Genomic DNA, 23,414 nt, shown 5'->3' with positions numbered 1-23,414 from the left:
GAAAAAGAGTTATGAGGTCTGAATGGGATGGTCTCACACACAGCCTTCTGCTGTGCTCTGCTTCCAGCTGAGTGTTGTGGTCAGTGCTGAGATTCTGTTGGTCTTTGGACAAGCATTTATTAAGTGCTTGTAGTGGGCCAATCACTGTGCTGCTTTCTAGGAAGGACACTGAGAAGTTGAAAGGTGTACTTAAGAGGTAGCCAGACTTTGAGATCACACCCTGTGAGGAAGGGATAAAGGAAATGGGCGTATCTTTGTTGTTGCTCAATCTCTTTAAATTATGGCTGACTTTTCATGACCCCATTTAGGGTTTTCTTGGCAAAGATACTAGACTCATTTGCTATTTCCTTCTCAGGCTCATTTTACATATGAAGAAACTGAGGCAATCCCCATGAAGTGACTTACTCAGACCTGGAGGTCTATCCACTACACCACCTCACTGCTAGATTTTACAATGAAAGCATTCTAGAAACGCCAGTAGCTAAGGGCATTTGTGCCAATGGTGAGATATTTCCTATTGTTAACACCACCACCAGAAGGCTACGGAAAAGTGGGAGCAAGGACAGGGAAGGAAAGTAGGGACACTCAAACCTACCATTTTACTCCTCATTTATCTAACATCTGTCTTTGGGCTGGATGGTTTGTTCCTGAATGCTGGAGGCTGTCCGATGTTTTACTAAAATGTTAAAAATCTTATTTATGTACCATAAGACTCTGCTTATAAAATATTGCAATGTATAGTTTTTGAAATCATGTTATAAACATTTATAAAAGATCACATATTAGTAGCATGTTGGATTTGGAAGGGGACTTAGCCTTAGACCCCTCAGAAGGCAGCAGGGTGTTGTGAAGAATGCCCTGATCTTCGAGTTTGGAGATATGAGGTCAATCCCTTGGTCTATCAATGGTTTGATATCTAACTGGGCAGAAGGCTTAACCTGTCACAATTGGTTTTCTTAGCTCTCTACCCTTCAGGGTAGTTGTGAGCAAAGCTCTATGTAAACCTTAAAGCGCTGGTCCTCAAACTTTTAAAATAGGGGGCCAGTTCACTGTCCCTCAGACTGTGGGAGGGCCAGACTATAGTAAAAACAAAAGCTCACACTCTGTCTCTGCCCCTCAGCCCATTTGCCATAACCCTGCAGGCCACATAAACATCCTCAGCAGGCCGCATCTGGCCCATGGGCCGTAGTTTGAGAACCCCTGCCTTAAAGCATCATAGAATAGATTGTCTGACCTACTGGACAGAGAGCCCACTTAAAAGGCAGGAAGACTGGCCTTCAGATCCTTCTTCTGAAGGATCCTGAGTTGCTTTGGGCAGGTTACTTAAATCGTCGCTGCCCCCAGATGCTCTCCAAGACCATGGCCTACAGATGTCTGTTACTCTCGGAAGTTTCCCAGCTTGGTGACATCACAAATCTGGACCCTTCTCTCCCTCCCCTTCTTTCAAAGTGACTTGTTGGAAACTGTGTCCAAGCTATGGATACATATCCATACAGGGAAGAATTGCAGAACATTTGTTACAATTGTAGCTCAAGGGAATTGGGGAAAAAAAAACAAAAAACGCAAAGAAATTAAGTGAGGCAGAGATTAGGAAGGATGAAATTAATGGCCAACAGGTTTGGTTCAGAGAAGGGCAACTGGACAGTTGACAAGCTTGCGTACATTTCATTTATCTAGGCCCTCCCTCATTGACTAGAAAACCTTCTGTCATTCTCAGATGAGGCCACCAGATGGCGATCATCGCTAATCCTAAATTTGTGTATGTTGAAATATGGCCCAGGGTGGGTGGGCTGCCTCTTTCTTTTCCTTCTCTTCCTCCTAGTGCATCTGTCAGGGCTCAAAGTGAGAAAAAAAGAAATCTGTGAGATAGTTCTAGGCCCTCCTGAAATGTGGTACAATCCAGTCTCCCACTCATTCTTGTTGGGAGCAGGTAATTATAATAAAGGAAGAACCCGGATTCTAATTCCCTCTGCCACCTACTACTTCTGTGACCTTGGGATCCCTGAGATTCAGCTCCTTCCATAAAATGAGGCAGTTGCCCCAAATGTCTCGTGAGGTCCCCTCTATATCTAAATTTTTGTTCCATGAACTCCGAAGTGCCTTTCAACTGTATTCTTTGGTGCTCTGAATCTAAGATCTGACCTGAGTGCTTTAAAAACTCATGTTATCATGGGAGGAATATTTTTTGGTCCTCTGATCCTACTGGATGGGCAGGTAGGAAACCTGGGTCCTGTGATTGTACCCTTTAAGGGCAGCTAGTGGATAAAATATTGGATTTGGAAACAATACAACTCAATTTCTGGAGTTCAGATCCAGTCTTAGACATTCAATAGCTGGGTGAACTTGAGAAAATCATTTCACCCTATTTGCCTCAGTTTTCTCATCTGCAAAATGAGCTGGAGTAGGAAATGGCAAGCCATTCTATTATTTTTGTCAAGAAACTCCAAATGGAATCCAAGAAGAATCAGACATGACTGAAAAACTAATGAGGAATAAATAAGAGGTAAATCTTTTCTCTATACAACTTTACGCACTTGATTTTCTAACTTCCTGAGGGGTGATCTGAGTAGTAGCTCCTTTATTAATGGTCCATACACACTAAATTATATATTTCTAGGTTGAACCTAGATGAGGGAGATTCAATGAGGGCAACTCACGCCTGATAAAAAATTACCTCTATAATATCTTTGGATTAAGCAATCATCCAATTTTCGCTTGAAGGTCCTCAATAAGGGGAAAGATGAAAACAAAATATTTGTAAAGCACATAGTAGGCATTTTTGGAGAGTTATGATGTCTGCCCTTAAAATGAAGCTCAATTTGTTTTTGTAACTTCCTCTGGCCTCTACCCATTATGACTAAACAGAATAGGTCAAATTCATCTTCCTGGAACAAATACTTCAACGACTTGGATGTCATGTCCTTCTTGAGTGTTTTCTTCACCAGAATGGAAATATGCCTTGTTTCTCTACCCATTCCTGGTAGGACATGGACTAATGGCTCTTCACCATCCCGGGTGTCCTCCTCAGGGCATTGTGTAGCTTATCATTGCTCTTCCTAAACTGTATTGCTTAAATACCCAATTTGATAGTGTTAAATTCTAGGGATGCGATGACAAAAACAAGCAGTCTCTGCTCTCAAGGGCTGATATTGCATTTTCTCAAGGATTCGATTCAAAGGAATGACTTTCTAAGGGTGGAAATTTCAAATGTAAAATATGGGGAAGGGAGATGTTTGGGAATAGTGAAATTTTTAAGTCCCAGTGTAGCAGTACCTATTTTGTCTATCTATAATTGCAATCACCCTGTATGAAGGCGATAAGCAATGGCCACTGGGAACAGCTGAACTTTGACACCAGCATTTTGGCTTCTTCTTCTTCTAGGCATCTGAGGGGTTTCACATTGAATAGAATACTGAGCTTGGAGTCAGGAAGACCTGACTTCAAATTCAGCCACATACACTTAATAACTATGTGATCTGGGCAAGTCACTTATTCCTCTCATTTTCTCAGATGTAAAATTAAGAGAATTATATCCCAAGGATGTTGTGAAGATAGCAAAAGAGTTAATATTTGTAAAGCATTTCACACAGTGTCAGGCAGTAAGCACCTTGCAGGCATTTTAAGAAATGCTTGTTTCCTTCTTTCCTTTATTGGGATATCATAGGCCAGAACTATATGGATGATTAGTAAAGATGGGGCTGCTGGATGAGAGGAATCTAGGATTTGGAGCAAGTATAAACGTGCCCTGGGAAGAAGGAGACTTTCCTGCTATTATCAAATATTCTGGACTTCTGATTTCTGTCTTATTCCCTGGGTTCCCTTGGATCCAGAATGATTAAGTAGAACATAGTTCATATCTGGACCTCTATCAAAAAATGAGGCAAGGGACATCACCTCTTCTTACCTCCATTTCCACATTTGTACAAAGAGGAAGTTGGACTTGTAAGATCTCTTGCAGCTCTTGATTTTATGAGCTCAGGTGAGCTGTTTGAATTCCCTGTGCCTCAGTTTCCTCTTTTGTAAAACTAGATGGTAGATGAGGTGACCTCTGAAGTTTTTTCTAGTTCTAACTCTATGATTCTAGGTAGTATCCTGGGCAAATCCCTCAACATTTCTGGTCCTCAATGTCCCCATGTGTTCATGAGGAAGTTGGATCACATGGTTCCCTTCTAGCTCTAAATCTAGGTTTCTATGATCTTGGGAATAAGAACTGTTTAAAGACAGGACCCGATTCATCTTTGTCTTTGAACTTCTAAGGTCTAGTGGGGTTCATAGTACACAGAAAGCATTTAATAAATGGAATTGACTCATTGAATGGAATTGAAATTAAGCTCTAAAAATCAAATTTAGAGTAGATGAAAGGAAAAACTCGTTAATGACCAGTGTTGTCCAAGAGTAGAACATGCTGCCTGGCTTCTTGTGGTGAGTATTGTAGAAGGAATTTTGGGAAAGACTAGACTGGAAGGCCTCCCAACTCCAAAATCCTGGGATTCTGAAGTAATCTAGTGTTATTCCTCAAGAGCCCTGTTCCTAATGATCTCTTTGAGAACTGTTTTGTTTGAGGCCAGAGATTGATTATTTGCAGGTTGTCACTAGTTATTGATGGGCGTGTTGTTCTGAGGTCCTTGACCCAAATGATTTCCATGATGTTATTTATCGGTGTGCTGAGCTTGGGGCATGATCGATGACTCTGTGGGTTGGGAACATAACATCTGTTACTGTTGTTGCTAAGAACATTCATTATTGCTAGAAGTTATTGATTTGTGTTTACTGTTCATGAGCTGGTCTCTGTTTGTTCTCATTAACTTTTACTTAAACCAGATTTAACAGGAAGACATTCAGTCCCCCAGAATCACACACATCCTCTTGGGAATACAACTTTTCTCCTTTCTTCTTGTCCAGCTCTTGGGATTGACAGAGCTGTGGGGAGCAGATCTCAGCAGGATTTTTCCTTGCAAAGGGTCTTGATTATCTTCCCTCCTCAACAATAGAAAATGGCAGCTTTGCTATAGGTACCTGCCATTGAGTGGTACCCATTGTGGAGGGACAAAGAAAGAGTTCTGGATGTTACCTAGGTGACTTGCCTTCTTATTGAATCTCATTTTCTTCTCTGTAAAGTGAGAGAATAGGGAAGGAGCAAGGATTCTTATGCTTTCTTTTGTTATTGACCTCTAGGGCAATCTGGTAAAGCTGGGGCATTTATCAAAATTTTATATCTATCTGCATCTGTAGCTATAGCTGTCTATGTGTATCAAGATAATTAGAAATATAGCTATGGATGCAAATATATCTATATCTATATCTTTATCTATCTATCTATCATCTATCTATCTATATGCAGATTACATATATATACAGATTATATGGTTTAATCCTAATTGAAATGTTAAATTTCAGTTAGAGATTAGTGAATATCAAGACATAATTCTTTTTCCCTTCCAAGTTTATGGATTCCCTGAAAACTATCTGTGGATCCTCAGGGAAGGAAGTTAAGAACCCTTGGATTAATTGATCATAATTGAAGTTTTTCTTTTCTGTGGATTGGTCATTTGTCGCTCTAAAAATTATACGAATTACAATTCCTGGCATATAGGATGGAAAGTAGAACTTGACATTAGAACAACCTGGATTCAAGTGCTGCTTCTGATTTATTTTGATTGTGTGAACCTGGGTAAATCAGCCCTCAATAATCCATTCAGCTCGCAAAGCTTTACAAAGAGATCTGGCTCTTCATTAGAAGGTTTTTTTTTCCTGGGGAAACAATAAATCTATTTTAAAAGTTCATGATAAACATAATATAATTGAACCTAGAAGAATATGCCATGAACCTAGAGGAATAAAATAATTAGTTTTGCTGCCTCTGTAGAGAACAGAACCAAAAACCAAGAAAGAAATGTAGTGGGTATAGTTAAGGAGGAAAGCATCAGGACTCCATTTCCCATGATGCTGAGGTCCAGATGCTATATGTATGAGCACTATGTATGGTTCTACCATTAAGAAAAAATCACTGGGATTGATAGGAGCTAAGAGGCTTAAGATTGTAATGGTAAGTATGGACATTGATGGTAGCAGAAAGGACACAAATTGGTAAAAAACTAAGAGGAAAAAGGAAAGACACTTCATGGTGATTTTACAGTGATATATTTGAACCCAGAAATTTTAACAGAATTCTGAGAAGCCTGGAACCTTTACTTGAAGACATCAGGGCTGGCTACTAAAAGATGAAAAGAAATTAAAAAAAAACTATTTAGTCCACACTATTTACTCAAATACAAAAAAGGTTTCACGTTTATGAGAGTGAAATTTCTGGAGAGTTTGTGTATAGAAATTGAAAGTAAATCCATTGCTCAATTTTCCCTACTTAGTTCTTCCTTTTCTTTCTTTAACCTAGCTATCATGTTTCCATTAAATGCTTTGGCTATTTTTTTAAAGATGTAAGCTGATCTATAATAACATCCTTGAGCTAGATGCCTGAAGCATCACATTTAAATGGAGATAGTAAGATTTTCCAGAGCCAGGAGCTATCTTTACTATACAAGACAAAGGTTTAATTGCACTGGAAAGAAATCAACTATTTCTTCCAATGATATTTCTGAATCCTTTCTCCAATGTAGTGTCCAATTTGGTCAAGAAGGCCAAACAATTCGCTGTCTTTGGAATATTGTTGATTCATTCGAAACCTTATGTTTTTATTCAAGCTGGTTTTTGTACCTAGAATGCCTTCTCTGTTTCTCTTGGACATATGAAGGTCTTCCCATCTTTTAAGAGCCATCTTCTGCTATGAATTTTTCCTCCCCAAGCTTTCCCATTTACTTTTAGATTTTTGACCTCCTGCTGTACCTATAGTCACTATCTCATAGTCAACTCTTGTCATTCAATTGTTTGATGAGTATTTATCTTTAGCTTATATATTCCTTGAAGACAAGCCCACTCCTTTCCCTGTACCTTCCCAACCTCTGAGGCTGGGTCCGTGCTGAGTACAGAACAGGTACTCATCCAAAATTTATAGAATGATTGAGAATGGCTTCTTCTGAGAGTTCATCCAAGAATGGGGTTATGAACTCCCACTAAGAAAAATGTCTTTGCTTTGGTGGAGGGAATGGGATGGGGGGACCACCATTCTTTGTTTTCTTCTCAATGGTTTCTTGCCAGGGCAAGAGAAATAAAAGGCTCCCATGGGCTTATCAATCTCATTTCCTTTGCCATAATTGGGAAAGTCCACAACATTACTCTGTGAGATGCAGGATGGCTTTACATATAGAATTCTGAACTTGTCGGCAGGAAAACCTGGGTCCACGTGCTAGCTCTGACATTTGGTTATTGGGTGAAAACAGGCATTGTTAAGCATCTGAAGCATAGGTGACCAAAGTTTCCTCATTTTATTCCTCCTCTATAAATTAGGAATAAAAATTATTGACATTTGGTGGTTGGGTGAAAACAGGCAAATCACTTAAGCATTCAGAGCCCAAGTTTCCTCATTTTATTCCTCTTCTATAAATTAGGAATAAAAATTATTGAAATATGTATCTCACAAAGTTGTTGTAAGGCTTAAAGAAGAATCTTATGTAAAGTACATTAAAGACTTTAAAGGACTAGGTAAATGTCAATGATCATTATCTTCTGTGGAGAGGACAGGGACACATTGATTGATATACTATTTTTTGTTATGAGGCACTTTCAGCCCAATTTAACACTGGGATATTTAATAACAGAAATTTAAAAATCTTAATACTTGATAATAGGGATTTTTTTTTGTTTAATCATTTTCAGCCATGTTCAACTCTTTGTAACCCATTTTGGGGTTTTCTTAACAAAATACTGGAGTGGTTTGCCATTTCCCTCTCCAGATCATTTTACAGATGAGGAAACTGAGCTAAACACAATCAAGTGACTTACCCAGGAAGACACAGCTAGTTAAGTATCTGAAGCTGAATTTGAATTTAATTCTTCTACTCCAAGCTCAGAATCTATCCACTGAGCCATCTAGCTGCTCCAATAGGAGGGATGGCCACACAAAATCAACACTTGCTATGAAAAGCTGTTGAAATTCATGAGAAGAATAACAATAACAGCAACAAAAATTCCAAACAATGCTACATAATTCTAATGCCCAGAAAAGAAGAGGGGAATTTTGCCTAACTTCTCTTTGCAGAAGGCCAAAGGTGATATTATCAATATATATATTGAATATATTATATTTGTGTGTGAGAGAGAGGGAGAGGAAGAGAGACAGAGACAGAGACAGAGAGAGATGACTGACAGAGACTGAGACAAGGAAAGAGAGACATCCAGAGAGAAACAAAAACAGGGACAAAGAGACAGAGAGAAACAGAGAGACATAGACAGAGGGAAAGAGCAGAGAGAGACAGAGACAGAAAAAGAGGGAATATATTATCAATCAAGATCCCACAGTTTGGTGAACTTTATTTATTTATTTATTTATTTTAAAGTATTTGTTCTAAAGAATGACTTCATGTGTGAGGGGAGAGATTTTCATAAATAAATGTGATGTAGCAAAAGAGAGAATATCTATCTTCTGGACTTGGGACTTCAGTTATATAGGGAACTCCCAGGTGAGAGAACTCCCTGCACTAATGCAAGTTGACACTTTTTTTTTTTAATTTTGCTTTATTGTTTTAGAGTTGCTCAGAGCACTGACAGGCTATTCCAGGTCACACAGTCCATGTGTGTCAAAGCTAAGACTCGGATCCAGCCCTTCCTAGCTGGGAAACCAGAAAAGAGGTAAAAACAAAAGGTGTACATAAAATTAAGATTAAAAAAAAAATGAGGCAATTCAATAGAATCCAAGGTGACTGGGAGTTGGTGCCATAGCACGGCTCGGCCACTAGAGGGCAGCCACGGGCCAGCGACGGGTCTCGCCGCTCTTTAAACCAGACCAGCTAAATGATGTTGCGGGGAAAATTCAAGCTCCCAATCCCAAGGAAATTTCCTTTTGCTGCAGAAATATCTCAGCTGATGGTGGCGGCCCAAAATAGAACGCCTCCCAAGCCATGCCCTCGCCTCCAGGACACGCGGCTCCCAAAGACAATCAGCTGCTCCAGAGGAAGGAGCCTCGGGTGAGCTCGGGGAGGCCGGCCCGGGCCCGCCACACGCTCAGCCGCTCCATTAGAAAGTGGCTGCGCGGTCACCTCCGGCCCCCGAGGCCTGCTCCTCTCCGAGCCGCTAACCTCATTCAGTCACCTCACTCCTTCGTTCCTCATCCATTCAAAAACCTTCCTGGGCTTCAAATACTACAATAAATACATAGCCAAGAAAACAACAATGAACCAGAAAATGTTTTTGCCCTCAATGAACTCTCTCTCTGTGTCTCTCTCTGTTTTTGTCTCTCTTTCTCTGTCTCAGTCTCTGTCAGTCATCTCTCTTTGTTTCTCTGTCTTTCTCTCTCTCTTTCTCGGTCTGTCTCTTTCTCTCTGTCCCCATTTTTGTTTCTGTCTTTGTATGTCTCTCCCTGTCTGTCTCTGTCAGTCATCTCTCTTTGTCTGTCTCTCTCTCTGTCTGTCTGTTTCTCTCTGCCTCTTTCTCTCTGTCCCCATTTTTGTTTTTGTCTCTCTTTCCCTATCTCATTCTCTGTCAGTCATCTCTCTTTGTCTGTTTCTCTTTCTCTCTCTCTTTCTCGGTCTGTCTCTCTTTTTCTCTGTCCCCATTTTTGTTTCTGTCTTTGTTTGTCTCTCTTTCCCTGTCTGTCTCTGTTGGTCATCTCTCTTTGATTCTCTCTGCTCCCTCCCTTTGTTTCTGTCTCTGTCTCTCTGTCTCTTTTTTTTTTTTTTTGTTTGTTTCTGTCTCTTTATGTCTCGTTCCCTGTCTCAGTCTCTGTCGGTCATCTCTCTCTGTTTGTCTCTCTGATCCTTCCCTCTGTCTCTGTCTCTGTGTATTTCTGCCTCTGTCTCTCTGTTTCTCTCTGTCCCTGTTTTTGTTTCTCTCTGGATGTCTTTCTTTCTCTGTCTCAGTCTCTGTCGGTCATCTCTCTCTGTCTCTGTCTCTCTCTGCTCCTTCCCTCTGTCTCTGTCTCTGTGTATTTCTGTTTTGGTCTCTCTGTTTCTCTCTGTCCCTGTTTTTGTTTCTCTCTGGATGTCTTTCTTTCTCTGTCTCAGTCTCTGTCGGTCATCTCTCTCTGTCTCTGTCTCTCTCTGCTCCTTCCCTCTGTCTCTGTCTCTGTGTATTTCTGTTTTGGTCTCTCTGTTTTTCTCTGGATGTCTTTCTTTCTCTGTCTCAGTCTCTGTCAGTCATCTTTCTCTGTCCCTGTCTCTCTCTGCTCCTTTCCTCTGTCTCTGTCTCTGTGTATTTCTGTTTTGGTCTCTCTGTTTTTCTCTGGATGTCTTTCTTTCTCTGTCTCAGTCTCTGTCAGTCATCTTTCTCTGTCCCTGTCTCGCTCTGCTCCCTCCCTCTGTCTCTTTGTCTCCACAAATAGAGATAGAGAAAGAGAGAGGGAGAAAGGGAAGAAAAGCAATTGACAGAGACAGATAGACCCACATGCACACACAGAGACAGAGAAAGAAAAAGATGCAGAAAGAGAGATAACATGGATGAAATTATAAAATCATAATTGTGGAGCTACAATTTATGGATGAGGAACCTGATCCCCAGAGTCAAGATTTAAACTCGTCCTCTTTCCATTATGCTACCCTGCCTAATGCAAATGACATTAGGAGAAGATGATCATTTGTTCAGGCTGTTGTGGAATTTTTTTTTTTTTTTTTTTTTTTTTTTTTTTTTTGGTAAGAGTTGGACTTAATGGCCATTGAGATCTTGTGTTGAGGGAATGCTTCCTGGAGGAGGTGACCCTTGAATTTGGACACTAATGAAAGGGAGAGATTGCAATATGGTAGATTGATATGGTAGAGGGGGAAGTGAGTTTGAAGTCCTGGGATCTGGGCTTGAATTGTCTCCACGATCTCTGAGAATGAGGGGGAAGATTTTATTGGTCCTTATGGTATCTTCCAGCTACAAATTCCATGATCTGTCATGAGGACAAAGCTGTTCCATACATGAAAGCTGGCCAAGGTTGGCCTGGAAGAGGGCAGGACAAGTTGAAGGGAAGGGAGTGGCTCATTTTGACTGGAACAAAGTGAGGCATAAAACAGAGTGATTTATGGTGGGTTGGGAAGGTTGCTTGGGTTCAGAATCTGAGAACCTTGAAACTCAGGCAAAGAGATTTGTATTTTATTTGGCAAGCAATGGGGAATGGCGTGATTAGATTTCTGCATTAGGAAGATTACTGTGGTAGCAGTATGACCTTGATATGTCATGAATAAATAGAAATATCCTCTATAAATATAGGATCAGAGATATAGATTTGGAAGAAATTGTGGATGCCATCTTGTCCACCCTCTTCATTTTACAGACAAGAAAACCAAAGCTCAGAGAGGTTAATGATTTGTTCATGCTCACATAGGTAGTGTCAGAGGTACACTGTGACCCCAGGCCTTCTTGACCCCAAGTCCAACACTGTTCCAGAGGACTATATTGCCTATGAACACAAAAGCTATTCTCTTTTGGATCATAACTATTTGTTTGCCTTCCTCGTGCTCCCAGACCTGATAGTAAGCTGACAGCTTATTTAATTTTGTATTTACCCCAGGGCCCAGCTTAGTGTCTTATAAATAGAAGGTTCAATCCATTACCATCATTACTCACTTTTATATGGTGCTGGATTCCACCCAAGCCTCTACCAGGATGCCAGGGACAACCCAGCAATGACAACTTGCTATCTGACCTGAAGCTCTTCTCCTCCCTACTAGCTACTCAGAACCTTTAGAGACCAGGAGACCTTTTGTTCCCTGGTGGAGACTTAGAGTTTTATCTATTTATCATTGAGATTTTGTCTAAAGCTGTGATGTCACTTATTTTTTTATTTTATTTATTTTTTTTTTTTTTAGGTGAGTGAGTAAAAGCTCTTACTTTAATTATCTACACTTGGCTAATCCCAGACCATATTTCACTTGCTAGCTAGGTGACTCTGCACAAGTCCCTTAACTTCTGACTCATTTTCTTCCCCTGTAAAATGGGGACAATAATAATAGTAGCACTTAATACCCAGTATTGTAAAGATCAAAAAGTATATATTTTTTAAAATCCATGTCCTTCCCAATACTCAATGACTCAATGTATTGGTTCTTCCTTCCTTCTTTCTTTCTTTCTTTCTTTCTTTCTTTCTTTCTTTCTTTCTTTCTTTCTTTCTTTCTTTCTTTCTTTCTTTCTTTCCTTCCTTCCTTCTTCCTTTCTCTTTCTTTCTTTCTTTCTTTCTTTCTTTCCTTCTTTCCTTCCTTCTTTCCTTCTTTCCTTCTTTCCTGCTTTCCTTCCTTCTTTCCTTCTTTCCTTCCTCTTCTTTCTTTCTTTCTTTCTTTCTTTCTTTCTTTCTTTCTTTCTTTCTTTCTTTCTTTCTTTCTTTCTTTTCTTTCTTTCTTTCTTTCTTTCTTTCTTTCTTTCTTTCTTTCTTTCTTTCTTTCTTTCCTCCCTCTTTCTTTCTTTCTTTCTTTCCTCCCTCTTTCCTTCCTTCTTTCTTTCTTTCTTTCTTTCTTTCTTTCTTTCTTTCTTTCTTTCTTTCTTTCCTTCCTTCCTTCCTTCCTTCCTTCCTTCCTTCCTTCCTTCCTTCCTTCCTTCCTTCCTTCCTTCTTCTTCTTTCTTTCTTTCTTTCTTTCTTTCTTTCTTTCTTTCTTTCTTTCTTTCTTTCTTTCTTTCTTTCTTTCTTTCTTTCTTTCTTTCTTTCTTTCTTTCTTTCTTTCTTTCTTTCTTTCTTTCCTTCCTTCCTTCCTTCTTTCTCTTTCTTTCCTTCTTTCCTTCCTTCTTTCCTTCTTTCCTTCTTTCCTTCTTTCCTTCCTTCTTTCCTTTCTTTCTTTCTTTCTTTCTTTCTTTCTTTCTTTCTTTCTTTCTTTCTTTCTTTCTTTCTTTCTTTCTTTCTTTCTTTCTTTCTTTCTTTCTTTCTTTCTTTCTTTCTTTCTTTCTTTCTTTCTTTCTTTCTTTTCTTTCTTTCTTCACTATGGCAATTGGGGTGAAGTGACTTGCCCAGGGTTACATAGCTAGGAGATGTTAAGTATCTGAGGTCAGATTTGAACTCAGGTCCTCCTGACTTCAGGGCTGATACTTTATCCACTCCACCAACTAACTGCCCCCTTGTAATTTTTTAAATGAATGACATGGATTCCAAGGGATTTCACGGGTTGTGAATTTATCATCCCTTAGTGTTGGTTCATTTTTGTTCCAAGTCACACAAATCTCTGACATCCACTATATTATTCCTTCTGTGAAATTCTTCATCTTTAATATGTTTCAACCTGTTCACTCCCATCTTGTGCATCTCCATTTCCCTTTGGAAGGCCTTCAGTTTCAAGTTGTTGAAAATAGTATGCTTCATGACATGAAGCTTCACAACATACCTTTATGAAATCTAGTGGATCCCAAAGACTTATTGCAGTTTTAACCAATTATAATAAACAATAAGACTTTCGGGACATACTTATTATTTTGCAACCTGCTTTGCAAATCTCTCTGTACGAATCCCAGTTGAATGGAACTTGTTAAATTAACAGTGGTGTTCTCTGACTTGATGTGTATTTATGGATCTAGTGAAATGCAAGCTTTTTGTAAATTGGGAAATTTTTATTCTAGTCTTCATACACTTCTCTCCTCTCTATGTATTCTGCAATCCAGTGACACTGACCTCCTTGCTGTTCCTTAAATGCAATTCTCCATCTCCCGTACCTGGACATTGTTTTTACTGGCCATGCCGATAGCTCTCTCATTCCTCATTTTTGCCTTCTGGTTCCTCAGACTTTCCTTGAGTTTTAGCTGAAGTCCCACCATTCTTCATAATCCCTCTAAGATTATTTTATTTATCCTGTTTCAATCATATTTATATAGAATAGTTTGAATGCTGGCTTCTACATTAGATTGTAATCTCCCTGAGATCCCTGAGATTTTTGGCCTTTGAATATTGATCTTTAACAAAGTGCCTGGCACAGAGTAGGGACTTAATAAATTCTATTTGATATGACTTGTGCCTGGGAAATAGTAGGTACTTTATAAAATGAGCTAATATTTGTAAAGTAATTAGCAGACTTTTAAAGGACTATATGAAGCAAATAATTATTATTATATATTTGTTGATTAATCAACTATTTGATATAATTAATACATATGTAATACCTTATATGTTATTATTATTAAGGATTTATTGATTAATCAATCAATGTGTAGCTAGGTAACACTGGACTTGGAACTAGGAAGATATCTTCCTGAATTCAAATCTGATCTCAGACACTTAGTAACTATATCACTATGGGCAAATCACTTCACTTGTTTGCTTCAGTTTCTCATCTATAAAATGAACTGGAGAAGGAAATAGCAAAGATTTCCAATATATTGGCCAAGAAAATCCCAACATGATGTCATAGAGACATCACTGAAATGACTCAAGAAAAACAAGAACAAATTGTTTGGTATGATGATTCAATATAGATACTTAAATATATAAAAATTGTTGATAAAATACTTCAATTTTTTATCCAGTTCTGTAGAAATGGCCTATAATAGTTCCTGAGCTCTCCCAGACTCTGGAGATGACTGCCAAATCAGGCAAAGTTTTGTTTCTCTAACAAAACACACAGCAACCAGTCCCCTTGTTGGTCTCTTCCAACCATGCTATTTTCTTAGCTCTCTGAATTGAATTTCTGAATTGATCCTTGAATTAAATCAGAGCATTGATATGCCTCTGAAAAAACAAATCTCTGTAAGGAACCCCTTCACAAATATCAGGAAAATTTTATTAAAAAGTCTTGATCAATTTTCCTCATTTATACCCTGGGGACAGTAACTTCTAAAAAATGATCAATTCTATTTTGAGTTACAAGTCCCATTTACTGAAGGAACAGATACAACATGGTCCAGTGAATACATTGAACATGAAGTCAGAAATACCTGGATTCAGTTCCTTTCTTTGAAACTGTTTGTGTGACTTTAGGCAAGGCCTTTGTTATCTCTGTAATTCAAGCAACTACTTGGCATTCAGATAGGCTGAGATTAGAGTTGTTGGAGGGAACTTCCATGGCAAAAGTATTCCATGTTGGTATGAAAGATCTTGTACAATTTCCATGGGTTCTGTATAGTTCAGAGTTGAGGCAAATATCAGATAAACCAGACTGGACAGTCTGAAACATTGGCAGTCAACTCAAATCAATGAGAATTTATTAAGCATCAACTACAGTCAGCCACTGTGCCGAGTGCTGGGGATACAATGAAAAGCACAGTCTTTTCCCATAAGGAACTTACAATGTGATAGTAGCAAAGAATATGTTTTTGGGAGGGATTGTGGGTTATGAATAATAGCAATGATACTGATTCCCACATCAATATCACTTTTAAGTTTTTTGAAATACTTTCACAACAATTATATCAGGAAAGTAGTTCACAGTCTATTTTATCCCTCTTCTATGAATCGAAAGACAGAGAATCATAGACCACAATGCTGGAAGGGAAATATCAGGGATAATGCCCCAAATTAAGTCTATGACTCTAAATTAATTTCTAGTTGAGGAACCTGAGGCTCACTATCTTATAAATAGCAGATAGCTGAGACATGATTGAAATGGAATTCTTTGACTCTAAAATCAGCCCTCTTTCCCCTCTACTCTCCTCATATTGCAATAGAATGTAAACTCCTTGAGATAAGGGCTTTTCCTTTCAGTGCACACAGTAGGGATTAAAGGCTTCTTGAAAGGTTGATGAGCAAGACACAATGGGTCAGAGACAGCAAATGATAAACCAGCAAGCATAAAGATAGTAAGAACCCAGGTAGCATTTATTAGTATCTCCTCTGTCCTAGGTACTGTCCTGGGCTCTGAGAATAACTCCATAGTTCTTGATGTCATGGAACTCATTTTGGCTACACTAAGTATATAGACTAAGGGCAATGGATCACCGCTCATTTGTCTTTTAAGAAATCATCAGGAAAGGGGCAAAAAGTATTTTTAGTGGGCCTCTTATGGCTATCCAAGAAGGTAAGGACAAACTAGAGCAAGTGTTAAAGAGCAACAGGAGAGAGATGATGAATAATTCAGGATTTGGATTGAGCCTGGGATTTTACCATTAGACTGGTGAATTCCCAAGTGAGGAAATTCCCTCTGCCAATGCAGGTTACGACCTTCTCTACACAATAGAGTCTTCCAGGACCTCTGAGAAAGTTAAAGTTGTTTGTGCAGGATCACACAGACTGTTCACTTGTCAGAAACAAAAGCTAACCCATGTCTTTTTGACTTTGAGGCCAGCTGTCTATCCATTATGTTAAGCTGCCTTGATGAATAATTAAACAATATTTATTCAATAAATATTTATTCAACACCAAATTTATTCAATAAATATTTATTCACCACAGTCAATTTCAAAAGCAGAAAGGTGTTTGGGGTGGGGATAGGGAAGGAAGGAAGGGAAGATAACCGGATCCCTGGACTCATTCTTTCATTGACTTACATACCCACAAACATCTGGATCAAATACTTGGTTCATGGTTATGCATAGATATGTGTAAATGTATTCTGCTTTAGGCAGAATCATAAGGACTAGAATCTATGTTCTCTATATGTTCAAAACTTGTTTTCTTTCCAGCAAATATATGTGTGTGTACATGTGTGTGTTTGTGTGTATTGGTGACTTTTAATGGAACACACTAAAAAACATTGACTGTAATGTTCTAAATGATAAAATAGGCAAATCTTCTGCCTAATCTAATTATATAGCATAATCAAAATAGTTTATTTTAAATTATAATTTAGTCCAATTTTAAGAGGAGGGGGCATAAATCTTTCTCTTTACTTTAGAACATTGGTTTTCTTCAGTTTGCAAATCATAGGATGTCCTATCTATGAACCTAAATGTAAATTGTTCTTCAAATCCATAGGGCAAAATGTGGGGTCTCATTTGTCGAAAGAAATAAATACTTTTTATGGTTTGTTTGCTAAAATGTGAGGATTAAAATCTGGGGCATTAAAATTACACGAAGATAGACTCCATGGTTATAAAAATAAACCAAGATAAAAACTGGTTTTTGCATGTGTGTACCCACATTGCATGAAGGATGCTGCAGGCCCTTAATCCCTATAAATTAAAGGATTTATTTTGGCTGAATTGAGCAACATGATTCACCTCAGTTATACCAAGCGAACAAACCTAGCCATTACTTATATAAACAAAATTCATGATGGAGGTTTCCTCTCATCTCTTTCTGTCTCATACTCTGAGTAAATAAATTATAAATGAGATGGTACACCATTTAAAAATATATGATGCCTTTTGTGATTAAGGAATCACAAAGTTACTTTGATGATTGTCAAAGAAATGCATCATCCTAAGACTGGCAGACAGAACAAGAGAAATTCCATACCTTTTAATGAGTCAAACAATTTGTTAAATTTCAGTCTCTTTGAGAGAAGGGATTGTTTCTTATTTTCCTTTGTATCCCCAGCTTTAACACAATTCTTGGCACATAGCATGTATAATAACTGCTTATTGGCTAATTGACAATCAGCATTTACTGAGTAATTAGCACTATACTGAAGCAGCAAATATGGAGACAAAAATAAAACAACATATTGCTTTAGGGAGTTTAGCTCAAATGAGATAGACATCTAGAGTTAATCAATTAACTGATGTTTCTCAAACATCTACTATATTCTAGCCACACTACTAGGTGTTGAGAATACAAAGACATAAATGAAAGAGTCCCTGAGCTCAAGAAGTTTCTATTTTATTTGGGGAAATAAAATATACACATGTAATTAATAATATGCAAAATATATTTAAAGTAATTTTAGGATATAATTCTGGATTTACTCATCCAGGTTTTTTTTTTTTTTTTTTTTTACTTTTATCCTTTCTTGTGTGTGTGTGTGTGTGTGTGTGTGTGTGTGTGTGTGTGTGTGTGTGTGATATCACACCTAATAGACTGCAAGCTTTCAGAGCCAATATGGTTTCACTTTTTATTTCCTTATATTAAATCCCTAGTATATTTCCTTGCATGTGCACACACGGAATAAGCTTTTAATAAATGTTTGTTGAATTGAATTGAATTTTTGTTCACTATATATGTGGTATCCATTATAGCATGGACTCTTCTATTATTCAGCCATCTACTTCTCAAGTTAGGAAGCCCTGGTCAAGTACACTGGTCAGTCTTGGATTGAGAAAGCATTGGATCAAAGTAGGATTAATTTTCTTGTCAGCCTCTGAGATCTCAAGTTGTAGAAATTTATTCACCCTTGGATTGTGCCATTTAAAAATCCAGATGGGAAAGTCCCAGGGTGAACAGGTAAGTAAGTCTGAGAAACAGATTCCCCTCCACCCCCCACCATCACTCATGGGTCACTGATGTGGTTTTCACGTTGTCGAAGGTCCTGTGCATAGTCTTCTCCGATGACCATGTTCAGGTGCTTAGGTGTAGGGGGGCACTGGCCATTTTCCGTTGACTTCAGCTAATGCAGACCAACAGTCAGTTGATTCAGGAGGCCAAGTGGATTCTTTCATCTGAATCATCCAGGCTATTGGTCCACACTGCTGTCATTTCCAAGGTCAGCGTCCATGCTCCCCCTCACTTTCCATGCACCTAATTGGTGTGTCCACACATTTCTATTTTCCTCTGGAAATGATTTCCTTGTGAAGACAGCTTTTTAAAAAGTAGCTGGTCCCTTGATTGGATTGAGGGTAAGGTAGATGTGAGCAGTTTCCAGAAAGCACTCAGTAAATAGGAAATAATCATCTGTAAAATGATTAGTGTGGTACAGTGGACAGAACACTGGGCTTTGATTCCAGAGAGACCTGGTTTCAAATCTCACCTCTGATACTTATTGGCTGTGTGATTATGACTACATCATTTGACTTCTCAGGGAATATTTTTTTCACTGAGAAAAAGGGGACCTAGATTCACAGACTGAGAGGAGGACTCAGATGCCATCAAGTACATTCCCCCCCCCCCATTTTAAATGAGGAAATTGAGTCCAAAGAGATGAATGACTTTCCAGAAATCATAGAGGTACTGTCTGAGGCAGGATTTGAATTCTATATCTATCACACTCTGCCTTCAATCTTTTAGGCTTAGTCTACTTTTCCCATGCTAGTTGTTAATGTTCAATGTATCACTTGTACACCCTGGAGAAAAGCTATTACAATGACAAATAGCAAGCAGACAAGTAAATTCTAAATGCAAATCACTAGTTATTTGATGACTAAATGCCTGGTCTAGGATGTCCCTAGACATATTGTGTCCATCCCATTAATTACCTATATTTCCTACTTATCTCCCACTTATGGGGAAGGATACAATACAACTTTTTATGATTAAAATATGCTAGGCAACAATGAGTTGAGGATTCAGCTCCATTACCTAGATCTTTATTTAAAAGACATACTAGATGGAACAATTTCTAATATATATAATATCTCAAGGGTCTGAATGATAGTTGTTTCAGGTTAGAGTATCACAAGACAATGGGTTTTAGTAGTCCCAGAGGCAAAAGACCTTGGTTTATTGCTTAATTCTGTTACTACTGCATGTGAGACCATAGGCCAGTCATTTTTATCTCTTTATGTCTCAGTTTTCTCATCTATAAAATAGTAATCACACCATGCATTGCCTCCGAAACAGGATGGTCAAATAGAAAGCATTTATAAAGCTTAAGGGACTATAGGAATACAAGGTCTTATTAAATACCTTGGGCCTTTTCTGGACTTCACTTTCCCCATTTGCAGAAAAGATGGTCTCTATGGCCCCTTCTAGTTGTAAATTTATGATCTTGTCATTCTATGAATGAAGGAACTCATTCAGCCATGAAAACCACAATTGGTCTAGGATTTGGAAGAGCTATTCTCTGGAGTTACCAGAGGGTCAGAAAGGTGCATTTCCAAGGTTTACACAGCTAGTAAGCATCTGAGGTAGGAGACAAGCCCAGTACTCTACCCAGAATACCAAGCTAGCTCACTTGTGACTTTGGAGATACTGTCATTACCTGAAAATGGATTTAATGAAAACACATGGAAACTTAAAAGTCATCTGTCCTAACAATCTGTCTTCTGATATTTTCCTGGAGTGGAGGAAAAATGAAAAAGAAAGAAAATACATTTTCTCCAAATCCTAAACATATCTTTTGAGATGGAATCTCCCATCCTTACCTCCCTAGAGCCCCCTTACGAAATGCTTATAGATCAAGTAGGACATATGATGACCAGGACTTTTTGTTAGTTATTCTTTTTAATAAGTAATATCATATCAAGCTTTAGGGCTTGTCATGTGCTCTATACAGATTGCCTCATTTCATCTTTACAGTGCGGTGAAGTAAGCACCTTCATTTTACACATCAGGAGGCTGGAGACCTGAGTAGTGAAGTGATGAGCCTAAGGTCACACAGTTTGTAAATATCCAAGGCAGGATTCAAACACAAGTCTTGACTCTGTCCAGCACTCTCTCCATTACACTACATGGTTCTAACCTGTATTAGAGGATGTGCTTGGAAGACTCAGAAAACTCAAACAAACAGTATCATACATACTCTTTTGGGTGTTTTTTAGACTCTTTTTCTGTCTGTTTCTCTTTGTCTCTCTCTGTGTCTGTCTGTCTGTCTGTCTGTCTCTCCCTTTTTTCTCTTTGTTTCTTTCTCATGAAATGATTAGCAAGTACTACTACCAGACTGGCTCTTTTTGCTCTTGGGTACTGGAAAATAGTTATGAAGTTTCTACTCAGGATTGTATTCAGGAATGTGAATACATTCTAGCTTTCTCCATAAAAACCAGGAATCAAATGGAAAAGCATTTAGTGAGCATTTACTATGTGCCAAGACTATGCTAAGCTTTGGGGGATACAAACAGAAAAGCTAGAAAGTTCCTCCCTTTCAAGGAGCATGGACTATATTTGGGGGAGACAATACACACACACATATGTGTGTGTATATATGTGCACGTGTGTGTGTGTATATGTGCACGTGTGTGTGTGTGTGTTTATTCAGCTGCAGGATGGATGGAAAAGATATATAAACATTAAGATATTGCGATAGGCAATGCCTTCCAGTTTTAGGTAAAATATAGGATCCTGGTGATCTTTGGAAAAGTTTGGTTTGGGGAAAGTCCATTGGAAGATGAAGAGATCCTGCTCTAGCCTGTTGAGTTCTTTCTTTCTGCCTCCCATTGTGATCACTGAGTCACATAATTTGAGAGTTGAACAGAGGTCTCTTAGGTGGATCCATTCACAAATGGTTGTCCAGCCTCTGCTTGAAAATTTCCAGAGAGAAAAGCTACCACCTCCAGAGCATCCCATTTGGTCTTTACGACAAATGTTTGTTTCTTTTTCATTTTCTAAAAATTTTGGACTATATACATCTTTGATGTTTTGTATACTCACAGAAGAAGCTTTATACTTGGGAGATAAGAGAACTGACTCTAAGGCCCCAGATTGAGTCACTTTAATAGGGCAGAGATGGCCTTCTTTTCCTTGTCTCTTCTCCTTTTCATAGCCACATCTCCGGAAAATGCTACTACTCATCTTTATTTCCTTTATTCTTTATTTCCTCTCTACTCAATAACTTCTCAATCTAGCTTCCAATTTCATCACTCATTTGAAGCTGCTCTCTTCTGAAGTAGTACTAATTTTTAAAAATATCATATATCATGTTCTTTTCTCAACACTCATACCTTATAGCAGTAGCCTTTTTGCAATTCTTGATCACCCTCTCTGCCCTTGAACCTCTCCCTTTTCCTTCGGAGTCTCTCCATTCCTGTCTGATCACTCCTTCTTAGTCTCCTTTGCTGGACCATCATGTATGTATTCTATTACTGGAGATCACTCCTGTTCTGGACCATCTTCTCTCTCTATCCTCATCTTGCTTGGTGACCTCATTAACAACCATGTGGTTATGATCTCTACAAAGATGGACTTTGGAACTACTTCTAATCTAACTTGAACTTCAATCCTGCATCCTTAGTTGCCTATTAAACATTTAATTGGATGCCCCAAAGCCATTTCTAACTCAACATGTCTACAACCAAAGTCATTCTCTTATCCCCACCCAAACTCCCCTACACAGCCCTCTTAAAAGTTTTCCTATTTCTGATGAGAGCAGCACCCTCATCTTTTCAGTCTTGATACCTGGGTTCTGTTCTCAGCATCACTCTTTCTCTCTCTCACTTCACTTTTATCTCATCCATCACCAAATCATTTTTATTTCTATTTCTATGTCTCTGGCATGTGACCTCTTCTCCCTACTTATAACCCAGTTTCAAATCCTCCTCATCTCATCTGTGGCTTGTACTACTATAGAAGCCTTCTAGCTGGTCTTCTTATACTGACTGGACCTTTCCAATCCATCCTCCATACAGCTGCCAAAGCGATTTCTTTAAGTGCACATCCACTCAGTATGTTCCAGGGACTCCATATTTAGGATCAAATGCAGATTTTTGTTTGGCACCTTTAATTCTTCACAGTGGACTTCAACTGACTTTTCCAGTCTTATGATATATTATTTTTCTTCTCACTCTTTACAAACTTGCCAGACTGGCTTTCATGTCCCTCACACCTGACTTTTCATCTCCTCTTTCTGGATCTCCTAAGTGTGGAAGTCACTCCCTCCCATCTCTGTCTATTAACATCTCTGGTTTTCTTTAAGATTCAAGCCAAATACCATCTCTCACATGAATCCATTCTTGATCCTCCCATCTCTTCTAGAAACTATTGGTTTTTGTTCCCAGACTATTGTATATTTATTGCATGCATATACATATATGTGGATATATACATACATGCACATGATATACGTTCTGCATTATCTTACTCAATAGAATTTAAACTCTTTAAGGGCAAGGATTATTTTTTTTCTCTAACTAGGTGTACCAGCACAATACTTGGCATATGGTACTGACTAAATAAATGCTTGTTGAATGACTGATGAAAGAAACTTTAGAAATAAAGTAATTGGGGGTTCTTAACCTGTTATTGACAGATACTCCTTTCTCTTCAAGAGGTTGTAGGTAGATTTCAAAGTGTTTATTAACTTGGATGGGAGAAAATGCTTTGTATTTTTATTCTTTTTTTAAAAATACAATTAATTAATTAAATTAATTTTTACAAAAATTTTATGCATAGGTAATTTTAACAATTGCAAAACCTTTTGTTTCAACGTTTCCCCTTCTCTCCACCCCTTACCCCAGATGGCAGGTTGACCATGTATTTTTATTCTTACAACCTCCAAAATAAATCCAGCATTTTCTTCAATTGTGAATTAAGGTAATTAAACCTTATTCTGAGAAGAAGACTATAGGCCTCATCTGGAATTGTCAGAGGATTGTCAGAGGGCTTTCTAATCTAGTCAAATCCCTTAATTTCACAGATGAGCAAGCAAAATGAGAGGGAACGTAGAGTGAATAAG

General features: G+C 38.4%; 1 protein-coding gene across 16 annotated transcripts in view; it reads right to left on the bottom strand.

The window, feature by feature from the left end:
* CADPS (calcium dependent secretion activator) overlaps positions 1–23,414 on the bottom strand; it is a 550,474-nt gene that overhangs the window by 274,589 nt on the left and 252,471 nt on the right. The gene's annotated exons all lie outside the window — the stretch shown is intronic.

This window comes from Sminthopsis crassicaudata, chromosome 1 (genome assembly GCF_048593235.1).
Source record: "Sminthopsis crassicaudata isolate SCR6 chromosome 1, ASM4859323v1, whole genome shotgun sequence".
NCBI lineage: Eukaryota > Metazoa > Chordata > Mammalia > Dasyuromorphia > Dasyuridae > Sminthopsis > Sminthopsis crassicaudata.
Note: the sequence above shows the minus strand (reverse complement) of the source record. Positions and strands in the feature narration are given on the sequence as shown.